Source organism: Pseudomyrmex gracilis, unplaced genomic scaffold, assembly GCF_002006095.1.
Source record: "Pseudomyrmex gracilis isolate BER0280 unplaced genomic scaffold, ASM200609v1 scaffold_208, whole genome shotgun sequence".
Lineage (NCBI taxonomy): Eukaryota > Metazoa > Arthropoda > Insecta > Hymenoptera > Formicidae > Pseudomyrmex > Pseudomyrmex gracilis.
In genome coordinates this window covers 258076-264820 of record NW_018020792.1, presented here as the reverse complement: position 1 = coordinate 264820, position 6745 = coordinate 258076, and positions in this window count along the sequence as shown.

Below are 6745 nucleotides of genomic sequence, written 5' to 3'. Positions count from 1 at the left end.
GCTGGCCAGACATCTCGGCTTAGTCTCTTTTGCGACATATATCTCACGCGAGTGTTCGCGCCGTTAGCTCGCTGTTACTTCTGTCTTGTGTGTACATAGAAAAGAAAATTTGCGGTGAAAACCTCGGACAGCAAACTATGATTTTGTTTGTGTAAATTTGTAAAATGCGCGAATGCGTGATCGTCTTATACGTGCGAAATTCTTGAAAAGATTTTTTTTGTATTATAGATACTTAAAGCATCACAAAATATTCTAAAATATAAAAATGCGAATAAATGTGCGACGCGATAAGAAATTTTAATGAAGAAAGATGCGTTTAATGAGATTACACGAACAATCGTTAGCAAGGTTTATTGCTCGGGCGTATCTACTCGTAACGCATAAAAATGTATGTAATTTGCCTCGCTAACGACGATCATAACAATTTCACATGATCTATGGGTTTTATCGTAATAGAGATCCCGGCTTTTACGACGGTCTATCTTGTAATGGATAAGTTGCTCTCTGGTAGAGTCAAAGCAAAGAAAAAACGGCACTCCGGCAAATATGAGAAACAGTAGATTAGTCTCTCTCTGACAGCAAATGCGGATGATATTCTTATGTTAGTTTTTATGGATTGGCTGTTGGCTAATATACCTTTCACATCATTGAGCATAACATATATCTAATTTGTGTTATATCGTGTTTTTTTTTTTCAGTTCACGCGTCTATAATATAATTTGCGTGTTTTCTTTTTTTATCATTCCCAAAATATTAAAGTTAGCGCGTTAGTCACGCTGTACGTGTCATCTTTGGATATCTATCTACACAAAAAAAAAACAACGGCAGTCGTGACGCTGAGAGCATTTGTTGACGAATTGTGTCGGAGATTGGCCGTATAATAGCTTCTTGCTTCTTGCAGAGAAGAACAGTAGCGTGAACAAGAAGCTCGTGGTGGAACAAACAGAAACGAGTTGGACAAGACAGAAATAAGAAGAAAATAAGAAAGAAAGATAGAAAAATAGAGAGTTGAAAGCAAAAGATAAAAATGTAAGCAAACAAAAATAGATGGAAATCACATACGTAAAGTGGTAACAGACGTATAGGCGCGGTGAAGAAAAAGGAGGGGAGTCGAAGAAGCGGCGCGCGGACAGGAATATGAGAGAACAGGAGAGGAGAAGATGTGCACGTAACGTGACGGATGTCGCATGAAAGCTCGTCCGAGAGAGCGTCATGACGCTCTCTCGACGGCGTTGTCGTCGTTGGGGTTGATTGTCGCAGATCTTATTATCCCCCCCCTTCTTCTAAGGAGACTAAGGCCGCAAGATTGTATACGTGTATACGCCCGTGTATATATTCGCATGTGCGCGTGTGTGTGCGCGCGCGCGCGCGAGCAAAGGGTAGGTTGCTGTATAAGAGGGTGGTATCCCCCTTCGTCTTCCCCCACCGGTCCCCGTCATTCCTGCAGCCCCAGGCTAACCTTGTTAGCGCTAATGACGGACTCTGCCGCGAGATGCGCGCGAGCCAAGGCAGGGACGTATCTCTTGCTACCCTTGTGTGGCGTCGTAAGTCGAAGATGGCGGCGCTTGACCTTTGAGATACGTGTCGTTATATTGAGTAATTTCTTTTTCTTACCAGTAACTAATAATAAAAACCAAAGTTAACATACAAAGATGTTTTTTCGGGTTTGAACCGCGTTAGTGTCATTTTTATACCGATGTTTCGTGAACATTACAGCTCACTTAATCAAGGTTTGAAGAGCAGCCTGATACTGAGATGCTCTTGGTCAGGTGTCCCTTTTTATAGCGCTAGATTGAAATGGAAGGGGTGTGGTGGAGGAGTTAAACCAAAGTTGTTTAAACATTTCAATCGTGTAAAAATCTAAATTGTTGGAAACTATTTAAAACTTATTTAAAACTATATCAAAAATAAATTTTTTATTTGTTGAAAAATGTTATAATACATTTCTTAAACAGCGTATACACACACACACACACTTACACACACATGAAAAATAAAAGAATGTAAGATCGTTGACAGTAATGAAATGTTTCTGAAATTTTGAACAACAGTTTATGTCCGAATTGTGCTAAGACATCTTCAGATTGAAAGAGAAACAGGAAAAAAGAGAGAGAGAGAGAGAGAGAGAGAGAGAGGAGGAAAGAGGTAACGCGAGGAACTCTCGAAGCAACCCTCTCGACGGCCCCCAAAACCATTAGACCGGAAAACGAGGTAGAATCGTAGAACGCAATGGCGTCTAGAAACAAACGACGGCCGATAGGAGTGAACAAGCAGTGAATCACCCAAGCACTTGTTTACCAAGAGAATCAGGGATTCAGGGATGCCGTTCTCTGACTCTTGGAATCCAGCCCCATCTTCCACGTCCTCTCCCCCTCCGCTCTTCGCGGTCCCTCGCGCCACCCATCCGTCGGCCCGCTGCCTTCTCCCACACCATCAACCTCGCCATCAGCTCACCACCGTCGTATGGGAGATCTTCCAAAAGCTGGATAGAGTAGCTCTCTTCGCATACGTAGACACGCGCGGTATCTCGGAAGCGAGAGTGAAAGAGAGACGGAGGTGGCGACAGAACGAAATGGAGAACAGCAACGACTGAGGAAAGGGAGAGGAAGGCAGGAAGTTACGCAGACACACAGAAGCGGCACTAGAATCGCTAAATGTAATTCGGTTAAAAGGGTTTTAGCAATACAATGCATATAAACATGAGTGTGCCCCACCCTCGTCGTCGCCACGTCCTTTCCAACTATCTACCTCCGTCCTGCACCCCCTGTCTTCGCAATTCTCTCCCGCAACGGCGACGACTCTCGACTTCCTTCTTGACGAGGATGGGCCTCAGTTAGGAGATACGAGAGAAATCAGCTAACCGAGGTATAACGTCCGTTGAATGAACGTCAGAGTGAGATTCGGAACGAGATTGCGCGATATGATTCTGATTGAATCCATACGTATCAGCGCTGTAAGCACTGATATGTTATATAAATTTTTCGGGCAAAATCAAAAGTTGTATTTTATGTTAAAAGCATTTATTTATTGTACTTTAATTTAAAATGTGTGTGTGTCTTTTAATTATCTACTCTCACTTTCTTAACTAATTTAATTGAACTTTTCCGCGCGCCAGATAGACAAAATTAATAAACCTGTACACGGAAAAAAAAAGACTTGCTTAGAATAGCAAGAAAGAAAATTGTGTCTTCTCAGTAAAACGTTTTGTCGATGAAACAAAAATTCAGTAGATTCAAAAACCAAATATTTCTCGCTAATCATATATACAATAACAAAACTGTCTCTCCGTGTGAGAATTTTGGAAGTTAGTCAAATCAACACGCGAGCTAATTTTTTATATTCAACATAATAGTTTTGCTAGGATCATAAAAAATCATTGGAAAAACTGATACAACGCATCTAGCATCTTCGATATCGCGTGACACACACGGAAAAAATTTTGCTATCACAAGTGATCAGCAAGAAAAATGTTTGGATCTAATAAAGTTTTTGTTTTTTGTCAATAAAAAACGTTTTGTTTACAAAATCCAATAAGCTTAGAAAATTTTTCTTGCTGGTCATATGGTATGATTAATCTTACTATTTCAGCAAATCTTTTTTTTTTTTCGTGTGTACGTATAGTACGCGTATAATACGTTTCTCGCTAAATTGTCAGCCGCGAACGGGACGCCGTGCGCGAATAAATCTTCGCATGCCGAAAGAAACGAACAGGCGGAAAACGCGAAGCGGGATTGGTCGTTATGCTAATTTTCTCAAGAGCGTGACGGTAACACGCCTTTGCGATATCTCTCTCGGGATAACGGCTCGGCGGCATATTTGTCGAAAAAGCTTTACGGCCATTTCCTTTTTCCGCCACACCGCGTCATGGCGTTAAACGGAGATGTGGCGCCATGCCAGAACGTTTTCGAGATCGTCTTGCTCGCCCGCTCGCTCGGGCAATTCCGGATTTTTCCTCGCAAATAATCACGGTAAAACTCGCTCGACTTGCTCTCGCCGCGAGATTTTTCACGAGTGAAAGATGAAGACGAAAAATTGGAATGGCATACGCAACACGAGAGAAATGGGAAAAAGAGTTGGCAATCGAATCAGTAATAAGAACGACGAATTGATTGACAAGTGTAAACGGGCGACAGCGAGAAATTATGAAGAAAATATTCATATAAGCGAGAAAATTCGAACGCTCGGATAACTATAGATATAGTGCAATTTTAATCATGTTTGGTGAAAGAATTTAAAAGCGTTAAATTTCTTTAAAGTTAACTGTGCTGTAAACGTTAAATTTCTTTAAAGTTAACTGTGCTGTAAACAAAATTGCACAAGATATTTAAATCAAAATTACATACGACGTCTCTCTTTCAATAAATTAATTTCAATTTAATTCAACCGCTTTATATATAAAAATGTTTTTATATAAAAATATCAATTATATATGTATTTTTTTTTTTTTCAATTTATACATCTCTTTAACTCTTCCAATATTTTGTATTTTTTTTTTCTCATTTTATTTCTCAATGTATCAATCTATCTGGCGTTTTTGATTTTCACATGATGAAGGAAAAAGGAAATGGCAAGGAAGCGAAACGCAGCAAGCAGTGACATCGATCCGCGTTCGTCAAATACGACTTTATCTCCTCCTTGCGCCGTTTCGCCGGGCGGTGACGTTTTCCGAACGAGCGGCTCTCCGTCGCGGAATGTCGCGGAATTCGTAACTGGGGATTAGCATGTCATAAATACTGATGGCGCGGCGCGGCGCTGCTCCTTCGAGTGCCTTTCGAAACACATCGTTTGGTTCTCCATCGAGCCACCATCAGCCCAGGCCCGTCCGAACAAAGGGGATGGGAAGGTGGAAGGTAGTGGTGGTTATCTGCCGGGGGATGAAGCCTCTCATTTACAAGCCATATACCAATCAGCGGCCATCATGCAAATAACATGAGACCCAGCTCTCTCGCGCACACGCGCGGCTGAATACTATAGCGGATCCAGACATTTACGTCGCAAAATGCAAAATAAAGTCTGATATTTTGAATTTGACATAGCTTGTTTTTTTTTTTTTTTTAGATGATTTGACGTTTTGTTTGCAAGTACGTAGTAAATGTGAAAAATTTGATCTTGAAGGAAGAATAATATTCTAATATAAGAAAATTAAATATATTATGTATAAAATCGATAAAAATTCTAATCTTTCTTCTAGTATACTATCACATGTTTATATTGTTTTATTTTTTTTGTTTATGTTGCACTTTAAGATATTTTTCTTCCGCTTTTAAAAACTAAAAACAATAAATAAATCAATCAATCAATCTATCTATCTATCTATACGTATTTAATATTTTTAAATTGATTATGTGTCTTACAAATATAAATAATACATGCAAAAATAAAATAATTTACTTGCATTTGCGAGAGCATTAAACTATTGAAAGAAGAGGAATATTCGAAGGAAAAGAAGGAAACAGCGATGTTTTTTTTGCTCAATTTTATAATTTATTTAGGAACTTCTCGCGATATCATACGGTGTATCTGCATCGCATTCGCTAAACTTAGAACCTACGCGGATAATATTTACACTCACATTGTATACTATAAATACATGCTCTTCCAATCGCGCACACGCACGGAACGATAAATCAAATAAAACGGCTCATTTACCTCCGCAGAGAGGTAAATCCATCTACCACATTCTCGTCGCCTCTTTACATCGTTTATATTAACAATGTCGTGGTTCCAGCGTCAATCTCGTGTCTCTATATATTACAAGCCGAGCGCGAACACAGAATAAATAGTTTCTCTAGGATGTCTATGTACACAACACGCGACGGACTTATATTAAAGAGGCTTTATTAATCCTGAAGCATATGTCTTGTGTCTCGTTTGAGATCGCATGATCACAGTGTATAGATTCATTCTTTTTGCGTTGCTCAAAACGTTGCAATTTATTCTCTCCGCTTTTTTTTTTTTGGCAGATAGCAAAATGATAATTTATTCAATTATATGTACAACCGACATTCCGTTGTTTTGAGCAAGACGGCTCTTCAGGATTAGCGGTTCTTATGTTTGTCTAATAATTGTGATTATATAACAAGCGAGGTATCGTTAATGATCGCAATCGTGAATTTTGTCTTGTTGTTGCAATTATTTACATCAGAGTTTCAATGTAATAAATTATAGTGTTGAGATATATGTACACACGCACACACACACACGCGCGCGAGAAAGAGAGAGAGAGAGAGAGAGAGATCGATTAGTTTAATAGAAAACTGAGATTGTGAAGGTAAGCTGAAAAAAAAAATTTATCGACACCAATGTGATTTCGATTATTTTGGTAGCACAAAAATAATTTTTAAAAACATTTATGGGGGAATATATCTGAAACACGACGGTTATAATGCGCGGCAAATCTCGATGAGAAAAGTTTTATTTACCGATGAAACAATTAAAATTATGCTAGTTTCAAATTTTGTTCACAGTCAACTAGAACAAATTTATATATCGCATTTCTTATAAGTGGAGTGCAACATTTTTACTACAAAAATATTTATACAGAAACACTCGCGTAAATACAATAATAAGCAGAACTTCTAACAATCAAATCTTTTCTCTCTCTCTTTCTCAAACATATGGTGTGTGTGAAAATACAATTTTTTTTTTTAAATTAACATTTAAAAACTTGTAACTTTACTAAAGAGCCGATAATGCATAACTTTTAATCTTTCCCTTTTTTTTTTAAAGTTCACTTGTTTTCTTT